We start from the raw sequence: 20699 nt of genomic DNA, 5'->3' as shown, positions 1-20699 counted from the left end.
AATATACAAGTTGTAACAGAAAGAATCATCATGATGTCCCTAAGAGATTAAAGGATTTGTATGGATTTTCCTTTCCTTTGTCAGGGAACAGCTGACCTCAGGACCAGCACCTCAAGCTTACTGATGAGCTGGCTGCTTTCCTGTGGTTCTGAGCACACTTAAGCAGTAAAGAGCATTCTCCAGACTCTGAGTGTGAGATTTGATCAGTGCCCTGTTCAGAAAGATGATCTCTTTGCCTTCATTTCCAACAGGATCTGTCAGTTCTTTCTCAAAAAACCTAAATCTAAGCCCAGGCTTCCTGATTCATGGAGTGGAATGCTATTGTGGACTCCAAATTGGCTGCTGCTCAAGGTTCTGTGACACGTGATGCCTTGTGTTGCATCAGATAATGGACATTTGATTTTGTTGATTCCCTCCTGGTCAAGGCATCCTTGAGCCTTCTGTCTATTTTGTGGTTGGCCCCTCTGGTTGCAGGAATGAAAGGAACCACTAACTTCAGATTTGCATTGCTTTGCATAAGCTGGGTGGTGCTTGACACTTAAAATGGCCCACTTTTTTCTAGTACCCAACTGTCTCAGTATCAGGAAAGATGGTAGTAAAGAGCCTGCTCACCCGAACAGTTTCCTCTTCTTGCACTCAGTGAATTCACGCTTTACTTTGGAGGTTGCAGTGCATCATACTCCTTAATTTCATTTCTCTCCTGGCAAGTTATGCTTTTTCCAGGTTGCTCTGTAAGATTTCATTTCAGTCTTTGTTTCTGAAACTTCCCATCTCCAAGACAGAGGTGCTATACCACACCTGTGTGTTGGGGGAAGACTTTTTTTTTATTTAATGATTAGAAGATTAAATCTTCCATATGTTCTTTGAAACTACTACTGAGGAAGCAAGGGCTATTGCCAGAGTCACATGGAGATGTATTAGAGACTCTTAGGAGTGTGTTTATGCTTTATGTAATGAGTCCTCCTTTCCCTCCTGGGCTAGCTCAGATTATGCTGATAGTATTAGTGAAGAACATTTCCAAGTCTGATCTCACCCTACAGGAAAAGCTGAAGGTTTGCTGAGGTACTGACCAAGCACTGAGGCTTTGCAGAGTCATCCAGGAATGAAACTGCATTTTGTGAAACAAATTGTATTGAGATTGTTGTTTGCATGGAGGACCCTGACACTTGTTTTTAGAAAGAGTAACTCCAAGAAGAGCTCTACTCAGCAGTGTTGTTTTAAGTGGCTGGTTTTCTTAAATCTATATTGTCTGTATGAAACTCTACTTCTCTCTTTGTAGTTCTCACAAATTCCAACAGCAAGGTGACAAGAACTGTGAATTTGGGATATATGCAAAATCTTTATACCTGTAAGCCTGCAGAGTGGTGTGGGACCTGTCCTGCAGATAAGGCCAAAGGGGAAAAAAAGTGTTGGGGAGACTGTGTATCTCAAGCAGACAAGTGAGAATAGTATATACTGAGCTGTAATTATTGGGAGGTACGTGTCTTTTCCTAAGCTTCCTGGCTCTTGGGAGCCTTGGGAGAATGTGACCTGAGTGATCTGAAAGAGATAGAGAGTTTTACTCTCTTAAGTAGAGTTGACTCTTTCACAGGCACTTCCAAAAGGGCAGAATACTGGTAACAGGAACTGCAGGACATGCTGTGTTGAAATTTTATCTGCTTAAGTAGCTGCTAGTCCAATTCCATTAATGTTTGCATATTTAATAAACTTTTACTGTTGGATTTTAATGAGTTGGCAGTTGTCTCTGAGCACCCAGCAGCAGCAGTCACAGAGTATAGGTGGCTCTCAGATGTGGCCTTCTCTCACTTAGAAGGCACACTGCCTTTCCTTGAGCAGTCAGCTCTTGACAGAGTCTGGCATGCTTTGATTCAGTTTGAACTGATGTGCATCAACAGTGAATACTTAATTTGGATGGAGCCCTAGGGTTAAGTTTTCAAGGGGAGGAATCATTTTAAAAACTGGGATGTGAGAGGAACATGACCTTGGTTAATCTCATAACACACCAGTTACCTGCTCAGGATGATTCTTGCTAGTGATCTAATTATTTTGGCTGCAAAATGGGCCTCCTAGGGAATTTATTTCTAGTGTGGCATTTGCTCATTTACAATCCTAGTGCTTTTGCTTTGCCTTTTCAGCCTTATTTTCCAAACATATATCATACTCCTCGGAAGTTCTCAAAGCAGACTGAGAAGTGGCCCTGATTGTGCTGCACAGTTGGAAACCAATGTCTCTAGTGAGGTTAAGGAAGCTAAACTATTATCAAGGGAACCTTGGCAAAATTCAGCAGAAAAGCTCAGTGCTTGTGAGATAAACCTAAGTGTAGTGAATGTATGTCAGTATGTAAAATGTAGCAGACAAGGTGAAAAGGGACTTTTGATAACACAGCATAATTCTCAGTTCTGGCACCTGTGTAGCTTTAAACTCTAATGTAGATAGTAAACTCTAATGTAGATAGTAAATGTGTAAGCTGTGAGAGTTGCAGGGGTGAAGAAAGAAGCCCTCGCCACCTTCTTTGAGATAAGACAACCTAATAATTCAGTGACTTGATCTGTCAAATTGGTTTTGGGTGAATTTAGAGTGTGGCTTGTAAAAAGCAGGAAAAATGCAATGTTTGTGTAACATACAATTTTTCCTGAGAGTGCTGTATTTTAAGTAGAAGTTTTTCTTATATCTCCAGAATACCAGTTTCTGAGAGGAAGACCAAAGACAGCTAATGACTAAAACTGATGGACCATTACATCTTCCAAAACAAGCCATGTATTGAAGGTGAGTAGACTTTACATGTGACAGATGAGCTGCTCAGTATCTTGGCCCTTGACCATCAGTCTTCCTGAATGTAGATCTGTCCTCATTTCAGCTTAGTGTGCAGCTGCCTTTCTGGGCTGGCATAGTCCACAGAAGCGTGCTTGTGAAAATATGTATTTTATCACTGGGAGAAATATGTAGGAAGTAGGTAACATTTTCTACTATAGCAGTTGATTATCACTGAAGATCTTGAAAAAGCTGGAGTACTCAGTGAAAGAGGTGAGACAGTGGGTATTTTTTGGTGAGTGGAGGAAACTTGGGAGTTTCATTTGCAGGATGAGAAAGTTCAGTTTGGAAGGCAGACTTTTGTTTAGTTTGGTGAATATATTAAATCACGTAAGGCATTTTCAAGTTCTGTTCCTGTTGTACCTCAGATGATGCTATCAGCGTTTAGAGTAGCTGAAGAAGAGTGCTTACTATTATAGATGGTAAGTTAATTTCCCCAAAGTAAAGAACATAATGCTTGAATGAAATGAAATAAAAATTATATTTTGTAGAGTTCTTGATATCTTTTATGTTATTTTTGTACTCAGCCCATTGGGGCTGTAGGCAGTGGCTGTGTGGTATTGTTTTTAAATCCTCTAATAACAGAAGTCAAAATGGGAAATGTCACATGAGTCCTGCACTCAACATTCAAATAAAACCAGGATTTCTGAGGAAAACAGTTAAGGTTTAAAATATCTTGTTTTAGCATTTACTGTCACTTTAATGAAGAGCATACAAGAAGAAGCCATGAGCTTAGGTAAGCCTAAGTTTGCCTGTTCAGCAACAATAGTTCTGATTTTTAATTAGGCTAATAAATGTGCTTTTCTGTTGGTTACTTTATTAATTTTTCTATATTTTGGCATGAGCAACCTATGAACTCAAAGCTAATAGACAAATGCAAGGGGTGAAAATAGCTCTGGGTGGTTGTCAGTTATCATTCTGTCTGTGCAGAAGTTGTTCTAAAGTATTCAGCAGTGGAGTCACAGGCCTGTTGTGCATAAATCCCTTTTGGTGCGAGAAGAAAGGGCTTTGTAGAAATTCAGCCTACACTGAACTCTGATTTCCTGTGTTTTGCAAATTTAAGCTGTGTCTCATTATCCACATGAGTTTCTTAAATATTTGTATATTTGGTAGTGCTGATGAGCCTCTCATGACTGTAGCACTTGACAGAGGTAGGAAGGATTCAGGGTCAGGGGGCCTTACTACTTGAGGAAGAAAAGACTTCTAGCTGGAGAGAGAAATACTGTTCACAATAATTTGTGCTGTTTGGTTTCTGGTATAATCTGCACAATTCTGCATAAAAAGGATGGAAACACAAAATTCCCAAACCAGAGAGTGTTACCAAGTTCTAAAAGGCTCTCTTGCACTGACTAGGTGTCTGTGTTTTGCAAGTGTCCTCTTCAGATTCAAGAGGATGAGCTGTGGGAATTTTTGAGAACATGTTTGAGTAACTTAATTTATATACATTAGAGCCATGGGAATTTTTATGTAAGATTAATTCTGGAGGAAAGCGATCTGCAGTACTGGGTCCATGGTTCAGAATCAGCATCTTTGCTTCTGATCTGTTTTTCATTAAGTGAAAGTGTGTTGCCCTGGGTGTTCCTTACAACAGTGTGTGGGAAAAAGTAACACTGAAGTGCTCAAAAGTATAAGCTGAAGTCAACTGAGTATCTTTGTGAACTGGGATAACTGGATTTTGAGTTGGTATTGTTATATATATTTAGACACTGAGAACTGCTGCAAGCCTTTAAATAGGAACTTGCTATTGATGTTTCACACTTCCTACTTAATAATGTGGAAGCTAGTGCTGTGGAAAAGTAGGATGTATTTCAAGAGCATGTGTTAGTAAACTGTGTTCCATGTATATGAAAAAATAGCCATTTTTTTTTCCCGTCTTGTGTTTGCAGTCTACACATTCAAAACATGTCTGCAGGTCTTGGAGTGCCATAGTTTCTTCTACATTATATGTTAGTGATATGTAAAGAGGCTGTAAATGGTTACGTATGTGTATAAGGACTTTTAGTTGTTTTTTTGGGGGGGGAAGTATGTTTAAGTGCAGTCTATGAATTCTGCACGAATCAGCATCTGTATATTAATCTCCAATATGAAAAAGTTCTTGTGATGCTTGATTGCAGAAGTCTATGGTTAAGCCACATGCTCTTCATGTTTTGAAGGTAAAAATGTTACCTGTGAACCCTTTTGCCAAAAAAAAAATAAATCTGGAGAACTAAGGAATCTCAGAAATATTTATTCTGGCATAGTCTGTACTTTTCTGTTGATGTGGATGAACAGAAATACCTTTCGCTCTCTCCTCTTTCTTCTGCTTTCACATTTTGTGAAAAGTGTAACTTTAATCTGTGGAGAAGGGTTGTGCAACAGGCTAAAGAAAGACAGAGAGTGAAAAGAAGATACTTGGCTGTTATAAGGCTTCTTTGTTCTCTGAGGTCAGGAAAGGCTGAGCTCCCAGTGATTTCATAAGCTCTCTTATTACATGTTTACATACTGGTCACTAAGTCTAAATGGATGTGTCTTCCTCCATATGAGTCATTAAGTAAATAATCAGGCAGTACTGGTATTCCTGATACTGTCTGCTCTGAGTACTTATTCCTGTTTCTTGCTGATTTCTTAGCTGCTGTCACAACCCCAGCAGATCTTGTCAGCGCAGGGTCTTCTCACAGCCTGTAGTTGTAAAGAGATGCCTCCATTGGAACTAGTAGTTGTTCCAGCCTTGTTAGGTAGCTGGAAAATGTTTGGAGATGTTTCCAGTAAAACAGTTGGTACTGATTCTTGGCTCAAAGCCTCCTCTTGATCAGAGGCAGCATTGTGGTTTGCCAGATGGCCTGCAAGCTGGATCTGGTGCCTGCTCTGATCGCATCCCTCCTGCAGGACAGGGCACGGGAGGAAGTGCATCTCTGGCCTCCCATGGGAGCAGCAAAGTGCACTGTATTCAGGGCTGTTACTAGGGCAGGAGGTTTCAGCAGTTCACTCATGCTTGACTGCTTTTAAGTACTGCTGGCTGCTGCAGAGAGGGGTTTAGGAGTGGAGGTCTGTGCTTCTCCGGCAGCTACTGAAGCCAAAGGGTGCCTGAGTGATGATGATGCGTTGCTGTCTCCTCGAAGAGGATATTTGCAGCTTAAATTGGGGTACAAAGTGCTCCGAGTGTTTGAGCTCACTGGGAAACTCTGCTTGGAAGAAACAGACATGGCAAGGAATAGGATATGGTCTATCAGACATCCACTGGCCCACTGAGGTACTGTAAGACTGGCTTCCCATGTGTACCCTTCAGATATTGTATAACCACCGGGTTTTGCTGAGGTCATGTGTGTTTTTCGTATGGGTTAGACTGTAGCAGGCTTTTCTCCTAAGTAGACTGTTAGCTTTTTTCCCTTGCCTGTCTGTCCTAGCTATGTCATTGCTTGTGGCCTTATGGATGTGAAAAATGCATTGGTGTTTCTGGATTAAATTCTTGCCTCATCGGGAGAAAAATTTGCTACCAATTTAACCTGAATCTTGACTAAATATGGACAATTTGAACTTTGGGCAGACGCACAAACTGGATGATACTTCCCAGGCAGAATCAGTTGCCATCTTATTCTTGGGAGTAAGGGATGTTTTGAGTGTTGGATGACTGAGACTATTTTGAGGGAGCTCTCCAGGCCACTAGAGCTGTGGATGAGAACCGCATCAACTTTTAGATATTCCTTTGCTTTTGCTTAACCCCTTCTGCTAAGGGCAGTGCTCCCAGCTATCTGTAGAGTTGCTTAAAGAAGTCCAACTAATCATGGGGTTATCTCTTTTTTTACTGGAGATCATGAGGGTTTCATGTTTAAACAAAGCATGATAGATGCAACTCCGTTATACAAGTAGTATAAGCAGCCTGAGACCCACCAAGTTTCCTAGAGGAAGATCCATCGCGTTCATCCCCACGTTGAATTTATAACTGTTGTCAGTGCTACAGTGCTGGGTTTGACAACTTGGTTATTAGGTGTACATAGACTTTTCCAGATGTTTCATTTGCTGTGCTGGGGACCATTTGTTTTACTGAAACTGGATGTGAAATATTACCTCTGTGGACTGATAGGATTCACATAATGGCACAGGAGGCTCTACTATCAGTATCAGCTTGAGGCTTGCTGTTCTTAGAGCTGTTTTACACAGCCACTGCACTTTCATTAACTTTCCATGAACAAAACTATAGGAATTCCTGATCTGGGAACTTACTGTGCCAGAAGGAGTCTGCAACCCACTTTACTTAGAGAGCAAGTGTCCAGGCTGAAAGTTACCACAAGCTTTTCTTCTGTTAAGGTCTGCTATTAAGGAAATACCTCTCTTTTTTGGTTTTGGTGTTTTGTTTTTTTTTTTTTTTTTTTTTGGTGCTAAGCAGAGCACATTAAGCTGTCATTTAGTTAGGGGAATAAACTGGAAAAGTCTTTGGAGGGGAAAAGGAGGTACCACTTCAGATTCCTTTGGTGTTTCTTCCAGCTTCCCAAGTAAAACAATTCTATTTTTATGATGTATTTTTCCTACATTTAAATATTCTGTGGATATATTAAAAAAAAGAGTTTGATTACGTTATGATTGTTGTAATGATTAAATATTGATTGGCATGAAAGAGGTGCATCATTCAAGTAACTGTAGATTTGCCAGGTGGCACTACTTGTCTTCATGTTGCCTTACCAAATATAAAGATCCTTCTTCTCAAGCACATTGCGTTTGCCATTTTTAAACAGAATTACGTTTTTCATTAAAATAAGGTTTGCTCATTGCTCCCACGTAAAGGAGAAGTTTAGTATTTACTGGTGATGTACATGGCAAACTTAGTTCCTTTAGCACTTGACTTGGTCCCCATTCTCTGATGCGTAAACGTTGCATTATCTGTTATGTTGAAGTAGTGGAGAAGTGCTCAACTGTTCTGATTTGCTACCAAGATTTATTTTTCCTTGAAATCTAAATGCTGCCCTTGAGTTGATGCATCCTTTTTACCTCAAGCAAAGTGGAGTTCTGGTTTTAGCTTTTTAATTTATGCAACCTTGATAAAAGCAGCCAGGTTATGCTGGTGTCAATCTGATGCTAATAAATTCCTTCTGTTCTTCCTTAAGCCACAGTGAAAATGAAAGATGCTAAATTTACTGGCTGTTCTTCATGCCTCTTTGTCCAGTGCAGAAGGAAATTAAGCTATTTTGACCTTGGTCTGACATGTGTAGTCAGTGAAAATGAGGGCAGGGAAAGGCTTTGTAAAAATAAATGAAGCTGATATTGGTCTTTCAAAAATTGTTATTAATGCACTCTAGTATGCCTCAATTAAAGTCACAGCCTGTGAAGGCCAAGTGCAGGCTATCTCAGCTGTTACGTCATCTACCAACACGAGAAATTATGTTTCCTGTAAACACTACGTGACACAACACTGCTGAGGTTAAGAAGAATAATTATCCATTGTCATTTAGGAAGTGAAAACTGAGTGTGCATAGTTTACCACCCAAAATTTGATCGTGTCTGTGGTGCTACTTTGTATTTTTCTGTTATATTTGAAGAACTGAGCTGTGTGCTTTTAAATGGGTTGTTTTTTCCTGAGATGACAGTTAAGAAGCATAATGTTTACTTTGCCAAATGTTGCAGCTGTAGCAGAGGATATTGTATTCTCAGTCTGTATAGTTTCAGGTCTAACAAGAACTGCTTCTGCCTTTCCTGCTTCTCCACTGTATATTTTCTGGTCAGCTGTGCTTGCACTGGCTGACTTACCTGAAAAGTGATAATACTGGTGTCTTTATTTGCTCTGCCCTGTACTGATGCCAGTCTTTAGCTGGTGCTTAATTCCTTGCTTGTGGATGAGGCAGTATTGCACACTGAGAACCTGAACAGCATAATTTAGTGGTGACTCTCAATTATGGTTGGTTATTCCAGGCACAGACTCCAGGAAGTTGAAACCCATCTTCATTTTACTTGAAGGAGAGTTTCAAAACTTAGATAAAGTGACTCAAAGGAAAGCCTTTTCTGTGGGCACTTTTCTTCTAGTAAGTATTAATACATGTATCTAGCATGTTGTGTCTTGGAGTTAAAATGAGTGGCAGTTCACAGGAAGTGCCATCTGAAAAATGCAACAGATTTGCTTTCTCGCAGTATATAAAAGAAAACTCCATTTTGTTGTTCTTGCACCAGAAATATCAAGGCTCTGTCATGAAGTTAAGATGTGTGCCACTGCAGGTTTTAATTTCATTTCAGGCCAGGTTGAATGGGGCTTTGGGCAACCTGGTCTAATGGAAGGTATCCCTGCCTGTGGGAGGGGTTGGAAATAGATGATCTTAAGGTCCTTTCCAACCCAAACCATTTTGTGATTCTGAGACTCTGTGATTTTGGTTTACTGACGACATGTATTACCTTCAGAGGTATACATGTTGTAGTATGAAACTGTTGCTGCTATAGATGAGTGAAATCAAATTTTTAATTACATTTCTGTGAAAAATGGGGCTGTACAGAAACATTTTGCATCCTTAAAGACCGAAAATGGTGCAATGGTATTGACACTGAATGATACAAAGTTAAGGTCAGAGTTTGTGAAGAGTATACCCTGCCTACTTAGAAATCCCTCCCCTTTGTTTGGGTGGCTGGATGTGCTAGCCTAGATTAAAACTTGTGGATACGATTCTACCTTGTATTAGATTGTAATATTTACTACGGTATCTGTTCTTAAGTATTAGAAATGCTTCTGCATATTGCTTAAAAGGATGGAAAAAAAAGTATTACCCAAGAAATAGCTATCTTTTAAGGTTGGATAGAAATATAACTCACTGGGAGTTTTTGGAACAAATGCTGTTAAATGAACTTCACTTCGTGTAGCAGAGAAGAGAATTTTCTGAATTTTATTAGCACTGAAGTATGTATGTGTGCATATGTATGTATGTATATATATATGTGAGTATATATATATATAAATGGCTATAGATAAGTCCAGTAAAATTAGGCAGTTTTACTAAACCACAAATTTAAGGCAAATTTAAGGTGTTAGAATGGTTGCCTGGGGCTTCAGTATGACTTTTTTAGTGCTCTGGATGGTTAATACAGAGTAGACTAACTGCTAGGACAGAGAAGCCCAGAATAATATTCTTTGTCCCAGATAAGTCAAGAGCTATTAGAGCAGTGGAAGTAAGCTTTCAACAAGAGGGGAAAAAAAGGGTGAAGGAAGTGTCAGGTCTCACTCTTGCTAGTGAGAGGGGAGAGCATACAAACGTACCAGAAGTTAGCATGGAAAAGGGTGAGTAGCAGTTATCAGAGAAAACAGGCTAATGTTGCCAAGGTTTGTAAGTGCATTGGGACCGATTTTTCACTCTTCCTGGTGCTTTAAACAAAAAGAAAAAGAAAAAAGGCAAACTGTGTGACTGTTTGCAGTAGGACATGCAGGTCAAAGGAATCTGTGATCTTCTTTGACCTGCCTGTTTGTCATGAAAGGCTTCTTCTCTGTTATCAAGCCTGATGCTTGAGCCATTAAGAGTTGTTTCTCTTCAACCTGATTGTGCCACACTGGCTACACAAGGGACTTACCATCAGCTGATGGCTTTGCTTCCCCTGATGCTGGGAGCAGGGAGGGCACAGCAGTTAAGAAACTCTCGTAAACCCTATCACTGTTTAGCTAATACTTAAATGTTTGAAGGATTGACATCAAGTACTTTTTAATGTACTATTCTCACCTCCTTTTCCTAAGGTATTATATTTTCCTTCTGTCATGTCTTAAGATATTTGATTGTGATCCTGCAGTAGAAGAAAAGTTTCTGAGCAACATATTCCAAGAACGAGAATCTTGGAAGGTGGCCTTGTGTGAGAGTTATCTTTAACCTTTTAACCTTCTCATTGAAACAACCTGGAGTGATCTACTGGGAATTATTCAGTAAGCAGAATTTCTAGTCTCTTCTTGAAGTGCAAGAGTAACAGGACAACTGGAAGGAATGAAAGGGTGTTATGTAGAAAGCCAGGTATTAGACAACATTCCCATGAAGGCTGTTTGCTCAGTAGCCGTGACCAGTAACCATTAGGCTTCTTGGCTGTTAGTCTTCTAGTCTAACAATCAAGTTGACAATCAACTACTTGTTAGAAGAAATGGGGCTCTTTGCTAAAGGAAAAGATGTTCTGCTCTACTGTTCTTTGCAAGGAGCTCACCACTGTGCTTGAGGATTGATCTTCAGGAACAATTTCTGATAGTGCTGTCTCATTATTCTCCTACCAGCAGTCTGGCTGATGTTTGAAGTTGTGAAGCTGGGAAAAAGGGTAATGCTGGGTAATCAGTAGCCATACCTTCATGGATAAGTCTTGCCTCTTACCTGTGTGGACTGTTGGTCTGTCATGCTGGTAGCAGAACAAGAAGATACACCAGTGTGTTTAGGCTTGAAGGACATCTTATAGCTCCTAGGGAACAGAATTCCACTGTCTGTGTTTCCTCATTCTGAACTGATGATCTATCTGGAGCATGAATAACTGTTCTCACACTTGAGTAAATGTAAAGTCCCCTTTCTTACTGTCTCTGGGCTCCGTTTTTCAACATCAAGGGTTAGTTTCTGGTGTCCTCAGATTAGAATACTTATGTAGCTGAGATTCATTATCCTTAACACACATTTGCTTTTGAAATGTTCAGAGCAACAAGGCTGTATCTGTAATGCTTCCAATGAAGCATGTGAGAAAGCATGTGAAAAAGTTTGATCAACTGGTTTCTAGAGGAGGAAGATACAAGGTAAACCCAAAGAGGATACAGAAGTGAGCATTAAGGGTTCTTTTCTTCTCAGCAAGCACTTCAAATGTGCTAAAGAAAATTGTCCTTCATGTCATCTCAGATGATTATATTCACAAAATCCAACCTAGAAAAATCATACCTGTATTGGACACTAACCATCAACAGTCAGTCTTATTTTGTGCCTTTATCTTGATTACCTTTGCTACCTTGGGCACCCAGCAGGACAAAAAAGCTACATCATTCTGACTGCTTCATGTTTCCAAGATGTTTTTTTGAGGCAAAATGTTTCCTGAGTTTTTTTCAACCTCTGAAGTAGAATTTGGTCTTTCTGGGAATCACATGAGATCAAGCGATTGCCTGGAGCAAGGGAATCTGTACTGAAGTTGACTTTGGTATCGAAGGCCACCTCCTATTGCTCTCCATCTCTTCAGCCTTAAAGTTTACCAGGTTATAAATTTACCTTGTCATCTTCCTATATAATGGCTAACAATTCTTCAGCATATGAACAAGATAGTTTCTCAAGGATTATTTCATGTTTATATCCTGGCCAGAAATCCCCTCATGAGGAAACCTTGGTGTAGTCTATACAAGCCATACTGAGTTTTCCTTTGGCCTTCTTTCTGGGTATTCCTTTTACTATTTTCTTGGTCTTCCCAGGGACAGTCAACAAATCCATGTCAGCGTGAAGCTTTGACCTTCAGGTTTGCAACCCAGCTTACACAGATACCTTATAAGAGTAGAAAAAAAAGTTCCATGATAGAGCTTTTTTTTTTTTTTTTTCCCTCCTCCTTTTTTCGGTTCAAAAATGGGTTTATATTGATCAGCTGGTGTGAAGAATTGCTTATGAAGAACTTCAGGGAACTCCTGAACTCTTTCTGTTTGAAGAAGATGAAGAAAAGTATCTGACAGTCTACATTGATGTGGCTGAACTTCACACAGAGCATTGTTTAATCTGTATCTGCTGTTCATGCTGTGTATTTTATTAACTGTGCTCAGTCAGTAATGCATTTCTGGCAGGCTGGGGTTGTGTGTATGGAGTGAACTTTGTCAGTGTTGTAAAAATGACAGAAAAGTCTTGACTAGGATCACTGTCCATGTGCAGGTCTGCAGGTCTGCCATTCACCTCTGATGTTTTGGTCCCATACCTTTATGTGGTGTTTTCTCACTTTTCTGTGACATAAAGGGCAGAGCACCTTTTCAGTAATTTTGCTTGTAAGTAGCTTAAGTGGTTGACTATAGCTGTTCTAAAATACGTTTTTGCTTTCAGCCTCTTCAGCCTAAACACAAGTGCAGAAGCCCCTTTTAGGCCATGCAAGTTCAGGTATTGTGGTATATTCAAGGTGCAGTCATTTTGTATTTGTTTTGTTTTGTGCGCTGTTTGGTACAGGAAAGACTCCCCAGACTCCAGCTGCTGCCAACAATTAAGGACTGTAACCAGTCCCCAGTGGGAATAAATGTTTCTAGCCAATATTTACAGCCAGTTCTGTTCTAGAAGAACAGAGCTACTACTGCTGTCAGCTGCAGATGGAGGCTTCCTTTTGGCTCTTCAGTGAGAAATGACATGTACAACACAGCAGTGGTGGTGGTGGTTGTTAGCTTTACTGGTTGCACATGAAACTCTGCAGGTGGTTTTACATAGCAGTGTCTTAAACTTCTTGGTGTATCTATGCTTTTTTTTCTGAAACAGGTTTTTCATCTGGGGAATAACCATAGAATCAACTTGATTGGAAAAGATATTTAAGATCATCAAGTCCAACCTTTATCCCAGGCCTGCCAAGACCACCACTAAGCCATGTCACTGGGGACCTCATCTACAGTGTTTTATGAACACTTGCAGGGACAGTGACTACCACTGCCCTGGGCAGCCTGTTCCTGATCACCCTCTTGGTGAAGAAATCTTTCCTAATATCCAGTCTAAACTTCCCCTGGTGCAGCTTGAGGCTGCTACCTCTTGTGCTATTGCTTGTTAGCTGGGAGAAGAGACCAGCACCTCCTGCCTCCATCCTCCTGTCAGGTAGTTGTAGAGAGTGATAAGATCCCCCCTAAGCCTTCTTTCCTCCAGACTAAGCACCTCCAGGTCCCTCAGCTGTTCCTCATCACACCTGTGCTCCAGGCCCTGCACCAGCTCCTTTACCCTTTTCTGGACTTGCTCTAGCACCTCAATGCCTCTGTTGTAGTGAGGGGCTCAGAACTGAACACAGGATTTGAGGTGCTGCCTCACCAATGCCCAGTACAGGGGGATGATCACTGCTCTGGCCCTGCTGGCTACGCTATTGCTGATACAGGCCAGGATGCTTGGCCTTCTTGGCTGCCTGGGCACAAGCTGGCTTATGTTCAGCAGCCATCAATTAGCACCCCCAAGTCCCCATGGTCACCTTGATCCTAGTGAGGAGGGATCCTCCTTGTAGTTGAAAGTCACAAAGTATGACTAAGGCTGAGTTTCGAAGGTGTTTCATGAGTCTGTCCATGAACTGCATCCTTGGAAGGTTCTGCCTTCTGCAGCCTTTGTGCGATTGTGAGGTCATTGACCAGTGTTTGATAAGCTACAGAACTGTTTTGATTACTTAGTACCATCTGTCTTGTATTCAGAGTGAGAGAGTGTTTCTCATAAGAACAGAAGATCGCAATTACAGTAGAATATATCATAGTATGTTAATGCAAATATTTCATGTTTTCTGTCATTGGAGTAGCACGGCACACCAGCACATTGGTTGTCATCTGTATCTTTTTAGTATTGGATTTGCTTCTTCTTTCAGAGGCCTGCAAAGGTCAGTGTTCTGCAAGGAGAAATGCCACGTGACATCAGTTTTTGGGAAGCCAAAAATTCAGAGCAGCCATCAGTGAAAATTGCTCTAAAGGTCCGGCTTTATCAGTTGTAATATGTTCCTACCTGAGGTGTGTATGGAAGAGCCCGGGGTGCTGTCTTGGCTTTGCAAGTTTGTTGCCAGCAGCTAATTGCAGTGATTTCTGTTTCTTCCTCTGCTTTTTTCCCACTGCCTCAGGAAATGAAACTACTTACTGGAACTGCTTCTGAAACTCATGGTTACTTTCTAAATTATACTGCCAATCCTGAGGAGAGCACAAAATATGCGAATAGTAGTGTATGCATTTTTGACTCTATTCATACTTTAAAAAGAGAAAACCTGCACTTCTGTGGAGGGTTTCCAGAGGCTGAATGGATTTGAACAGGCTCCATAGCATTTTCTGTTTGCCGTTTCCTAGTTTTCCAGTGTTATCAGCTATATGATACTCTCATCCTGGGAATAAGGAAAGCTAAGCACACGGTTTTCCTGCTCCTGATGGTGCTTGTCCACTCAGTACTTACGGAAAGCTGGCTTGAGATAAGTGACATAACTCTAATAAGATATGGTTATGCTGCTGGAGAAAAACTTGGGTCTAATTGAACTTATGCACTTGATTTTAGTGAAACCATATGTCTTGAGGATTAGAAACAGGAAGGAAGACTAGGTATGTGGAGCAGAGAGAGGCAGTTGTATGAGTTGCAGCAAGTGTGTGTAGAAGGAAAAAGAATTAAGTCTGTGACGAGAAAGGTATAGAGACAGAAAATATGCTCCTCTGAAGGTGGAGGGAAAAGAAGCAGATAATGGTGATCAGGTGACAGTCTGGTGAAAGTAAAGAGCAGGAAAAGGAAGAAAAATTAAGGTGGACATCTCATGAGGTCATGGAATGCATTAACTTCTTTTTTAGGATGTTCTTGCATTTTAGGCAAGAAGAAACACCTAATTAGCAACTTTTCTCCTCTCACGTTTATTTAACCAGTCTGAGGTTATTGTTTAGGGTGGGATGTGAATAACTGAAGAAGATGATGGGTTTTATTTCCAAGGGAAACAGCACAGGGGGAAAATCAGCCCTTCTTCTAGGGGATCAGTTCCAGGTAACTCCCTCTTCTGCTCCCAGGGCTCTGTGGGTTCATTTTCATCTGTATTTCCACATACATCTTCACTCTGGTTCTATAGTTCTGCAGTTTTTGTAGCAGGTAGCATGATGCCTTTAATCGGAGCACTTGCTGGTTTCTAAGGTGTGGTGCCATGGCTCTTGTTCTCAGGTGATGTTATCCCAAGCACTGGGTTGAACTGTCAAAGCTGTGAAACCAAGGTACCTCCTTCAGGGCTCTGTATGTGTTGCTAACCCTTGTGCTGCTGCATTGTACAGTAGCAAAGAGAGAGAGCTGAGTAAATTGCTGGCTTGTGCACACTGCATCTGTAGTCCTAGGGATAAAAATCTCCCTGTTCTTTTTCTCCTGTATTTATACTTAGGTTTTCCCTTTGTGTCATTAAGAACTCAAAGCAGGAGTGTGCAGTTCAGCTGTGGCAGAACTATGCTTACTATGAATCTGCTACTTTGCTCAGATTAAACATTTATGGGGCCAGAGACTCCTCAGTGTTCCATCTGAAGTCTTTCAGGCTTCCTACAGTGTGGTGATTATTTTCCCTGCACTTTGAAACAGCTCCTGCAACAAATACATTGAAATTATCCTCCAGTGGCCTCTCTTCCCTTCCCTTTTTGTGTTCAGTTTGTTTTTTTCCCCTTAACCACAGCTTATGGGGAGCAGCTTTTGGTATAAGTATTGCTTAATAGCCCCTGTGAGTTGGAAGATTTCACCCAAGTCTGATGGGCAGAAATCTGGCCTCAGTTATTTGTACCTATTTTCATTTTCAGTGGTCTGTACCAAGGTGGTGTAATTGACCGAGAGCTCCTAATTGCTCAAACCAGGTAACAGTGCTGCAGCATGTTACCTGCTGATGCTGTAAGCTGTGTTGACAGACTTGGTTTTTGCAGAGAGCAGTCGGATGCCTTCTGAGGCCTGGATCTTATTTGCAAGCTGATCTGTGGCTTGAAACCTGAGCAATAGTTCTGTTTGCTGGGCACACTGGGAGTGAAGGTAATTTTTACAGAAAAGAGAGTTGTTCCTGAGCCTAGTCAGAGACTTTTACAGGACCTAGGGGATGTTGCAAGAGCATGGTCTACTTCTTTGGTTTAACTTTTAGCTTAGAACAGTGCTGCACGGGTACTAAAAGCCCACGCTCCTAAAATAGAGTAGAACAAGCTCTTCACTGATGACTCCTGTTCATGAGAGGAGAGAGGGAAGGTAACAATGAACAGATGGCAGGTATTAGTCATATCACCTAATAGATCTGAAGACCCCAGATGCACCATTAGCACAAAGGTGGTGGAGGGAATGAGTTCTCCTATCAAACCAGACTAGATATTTAAGTTGCACAGGATAGAGATAGAGGGGACCTGAGAAAATAAGGGGACTTACAGCCAAATGAGCTGACCCAAGAGGAGTATGCTCACAGAGACTCAAAGTCCTGGCCAGATCCTGAGCCTGCTTTTACCTGCCCAGTTTGAAAGCCATTCCCTTGTATGTTTGACAAGTCTCTCAGAGCATCTCTCCTTAGAGCTGCCATACTTGTAATGCCGTTGTCTCTGCTGAAAGTCTAGTACAAAGGCCCAATACCTTGGAAATAACTGAATTCTTCCAATTTCAATATTAGCTTGAATGGCGTTATTCTAGCTTTTGCTATAATAAATGCATTGCAAGATCTGCTTGATCGTTTCACATAGTATCTAAATTGTCAGTGTGCACCTTGAAGTCTAATTTGGCTGGCTCAGCATCTCCTCTCAGCTCTAGATCGCTAGTGTCTACGCACTGGCTGTGACCCAATTGGCAGTAAGCTCATAGGAGCAAAGCCTCTGAGATGCTACTGCCTGCTGGTTTGCTAGGAGCATACTGTGTAAATGAAATGTAGGATGTGTACAGTTGTTTATACATAAGTGGCTTCCAGCACACTTAACAGCACAGAGCAAGTAGGCCACAGAAGTACCTGTGGAGGCTTTGCGGGAGAAGTGCATTGTTTCCAGTTGCTTGCTCTGATTGTGTTGTTGCTATAATCATTTGCTTTAAGGCCAGTCTGTCCAAAAGGCAGTGTGGCTGTGGCACACAGGAGGGTAGGAAGACAAGGTGCACATGTGGGCTCTTTTGACTTCTGTGTGCAGAGATGAGGTCATTGCGCATCACAGCATCAGTCTGATCTCCCTGCAGAATGGCTGTATCTTGGTGATATTCTATTTATTATTTATGAAAATCTTGAGCAACAGAGGCTGAATGTGTGGCCTTATTTTTCCCCTCTTTTGTTTCATCATATTGGTATTCATCTATAAAGAGAGCTGCTCTGCTAGAGATGCTCCCATCATTTTTCTTACTTGTGCTCAGACCTTGGCAGAAGCCAAGCATCCTGTGGGTCTCTGAATTACAAGTACCATTTTGGTGGCACCCTGGTTCTTTGGCCCTCAGCTATTGCCTAAAACCTAATCATAGGATCGTAGAATCATAGACTCATAGAATCATAGACTAGTTAGGGTTGGAAAGGACCTTAAGATCATCTAGTTCCAACCCCCATGCCATGGGCAGGGACACCTCGCCTTGTGCCACCCAAGCCTCTGTCCAGCCTGGCCTTGAACACCGCCAGAGATGGAGCATTCACAACTTCTTTGGGCAACCCATTCCAGTGCCTCACAACCCTCACAGTAAAGAACTTCTTCCTTATATCCAATCTAAACTTCACCTGTTTAAGTTTGAACCTGTTACCCCTTGTCCTATCACTACAAGTCACTAATGAAGAGTCCCTCCCCAGCATCCTTATAGGCCCCTTCAGATACTGGAAGGCTTTTATGAGGTCTCCACGCAGCCTTCTGTTCTCCAGGCTGAACAGTCCCAACTTTCTCAGCCGGTCTTCATACGGGAGGTGCTCTCGACCCCTGATCATCCTTGTGGCCCTCCTCTGGACTTGTTCCAACAGTTCCATGTCCTTTCTATGCTGAGGACCCCAGAACTGCACACAGTACTCCAAGTGAGGTCTCACAAGAACAGAGCAGAGGGGCAGGATCACCTCCTTCAACCTGCTGGTCATGCTTCTTTTGATGCAGGCCAGGATACGGTTGGCTTTCTGGGCTGCAAGTGCACACTGAAGGTGGCTCATGTTAAGTTTCTCATTGACCAACACCCACAAGTCTTCTCCACAGGGCTGCTCTGAATCTCTTCTCTGCCCAACCTGATTTCCCCGACCTAGGTGTAGGACCTAGCACCTGGCTTGGTTAAACTTCATGAGGTTGACATCAACCCACCTCACAAGCGTGTCAAGGTCCCTCTGGATGGCATTCCTTCCCTCCAGTGTATCAACCGAACCACACAGCTTGGTGTCATAGGCAAACTTGCTGAGGGCGCACTCAGTTCCACTGTCCATGTCAGCGACAAAGATGCTGAACAAGATCAGTCCCAACACTGATCCCTGAGGTACACCACTCATTACTGGTCTCCAGCCGGACATTGAGCCATTGACCACAACTCTTTGTGTGCGGCCATCCAGCCAGTTCTTTATCCATCGAGTGGTCCATCCATCAGATTGATGTCTGTCCAATTTAGAGACAAGAATATCGTGTGGGACAGTGTTGAATGCTTTGCACAAGTCCAGGTAGATGACATCAACTGCTCTACCCCTGCCCATCAGTTCTGTAGCCCCATCATAGAATGCCACCAAATTGGTCAGGCAGGATTTCCCCTTGTTGAAGCCATGCTGGCTGTCACCAAACACCTTGTTGTTTTTCATGTGCCTTAGCATGCCTTCCAGGAGAATCTGCTCCAAGATTTTGCCAGGCACAGAGGTGAGACTGACTGGTCTGTAATTGCCCGGGTCATCCATTTTCCCCTTCTTGAAAATGGGGGTTATATTTCCCTTTTTCCAGTAGTCGGGAACTTCACCTGACTGCCATGATTTCTCAGGTTTGATGGCCAGCGGCTTAGCAACTTCATTTGCCAGCTCCTTCAGGACCCGCGGATGGATTTCATCAGGACCCATGGACTTGTGTATGTTCAGGTTTTTAAGATGGTCTCGAACCAATTCCTCTCCTACAGTGGGCCCAAGGTCTTCATTCTCACAGTCCCTGTGTCTGCCTTCCAAGACTTGGGTGGTGCTGTCAGAGCCTTTGCCAGTGAAGACCGAGGCAAAGAAGTCTGTCTCTCTTCTCTTAGGTTCTCTCTCTTCCCTTAGATTCTCTCTTCCCTTAGGTTCTCTCTCTTCCCTTAGGATCTCTTAGATTCCCTTCTTTAATGTTCTCTAATAGCCTCTTGTGTTCTCTTGTATGCTCTCTTTTTTAATAGTCTCTAATAATCTCATGTTCTTTTTTAATAATCTCTAATAATCTTATGTTCTCTTTTTTAATAGTTTCTAATAATCTCTTATATTCTCTTTTCTTAGATTTGATTCTCTTGGGATCTCTTGGGATGTCTTCTCTTAGGTTCTTTTAGAATCTCTCAGGTTCTCTTAGGTTGTCCTAGAATCTCTTCTTGTATTATCTTACAGTCTCAGAAACTCTCAAAAACTCTTGTATTCTCTGCTCTTTCGTATTCTCTTCACTTTTATTCTCTCATAAGAGAATAGATTAGAAAAGGATATAGGAGAAGGGAAGAGAATGTAAAAGGAGAGAATGTAAGAGGAGAGAATGTAAGAGAAGAGAATGCAACAGAATACAAGATAGATTATAAGGGAAGAGAATATCAGAGAATATCAGGGAACATAACAGAAGTGCATCTAAGAGAAGAACTGTTCAATTTCAGTACAGCTTGGCTTTTACCACAAGTAGAAGAGTTTTGGAGGAAAGAATGGTTTTGTTTCTTTTTTTTTTCTGTCAGTTCTTTAAACAAAATCCGTCTGCAGGGATTACTGTTTGAATACAAGTTCAGAATTCTGCTGGTATTTTGTTAGCATGAGAAATACCACGTTGAAATAATTCCTTGGGTCCACTGTGATTATGTTAAAGAGGAAAAAATCCAATCAACGGGTTATGTTTTGTAACCCAGTTTCCACTTGGTATGAATTCTGTATTACATTCATTTGGATTTTGTTTGTTCTATTCATGTTAATAGTTTCTACTATTAATAATTATTAAGTTTATGCATTAAGTACATTTTTGCATTCTTAAGAGCTTAAATCTGTAATACATCATGCTGTCTTCTGTATTAGCCTATAGATGCATAAAATCTCTAAGGGTGAATCTAGAAAGCATCTGTTAAAAGCCAATAGAATACTATAAAAGCTGGTGGCAAATGGAAGTACAGGAAGAGCTAAACTCATCTGGTGGTGAATGTCCTCCAGCCCCAGAAACCTTTTCT

General features: G+C 41.5%; 1 protein-coding gene across 3 annotated transcripts in view; it reads left to right on the top strand.

Annotated features, from left to right (window-relative positions):
- The window catches only part of MAP3K13 (mitogen-activated protein kinase kinase kinase 13), an 80364-nt gene that overhangs the window by 4244 nt on the left and 55421 nt on the right, over positions 1 to 20699 (top strand). For all 3 annotated transcript variants that reach the window (XM_061354458.1, XM_061354461.1, XM_061354460.1), the window contains one exon: positions 2678 to 2766. The gene's annotated coding sequence lies outside the window, so the exon portion shown is untranslated. Of the gene's footprint in view, positions 1 to 2677; positions 2767 to 20699 lie in introns of those variants that run through there.

This window comes from Neopsephotus bourkii, unplaced genomic scaffold, assembly GCF_033783945.1.
Source record: "Neopsephotus bourkii isolate Nb327-2 ecotype Australia unplaced genomic scaffold, CSIRO-AGI_Nbou_v1 NB_739, whole genome shotgun sequence".
NCBI classification, from domain to species: domain Eukaryota; kingdom Metazoa; phylum Chordata; class Aves; order Psittaciformes; family Psittacidae; genus Neopsephotus; species Neopsephotus bourkii.
The sequence above is the reverse complement of the archived record's forward strand: the minus strand, read 5'-3'. Positions and strand labels throughout refer to the sequence as shown.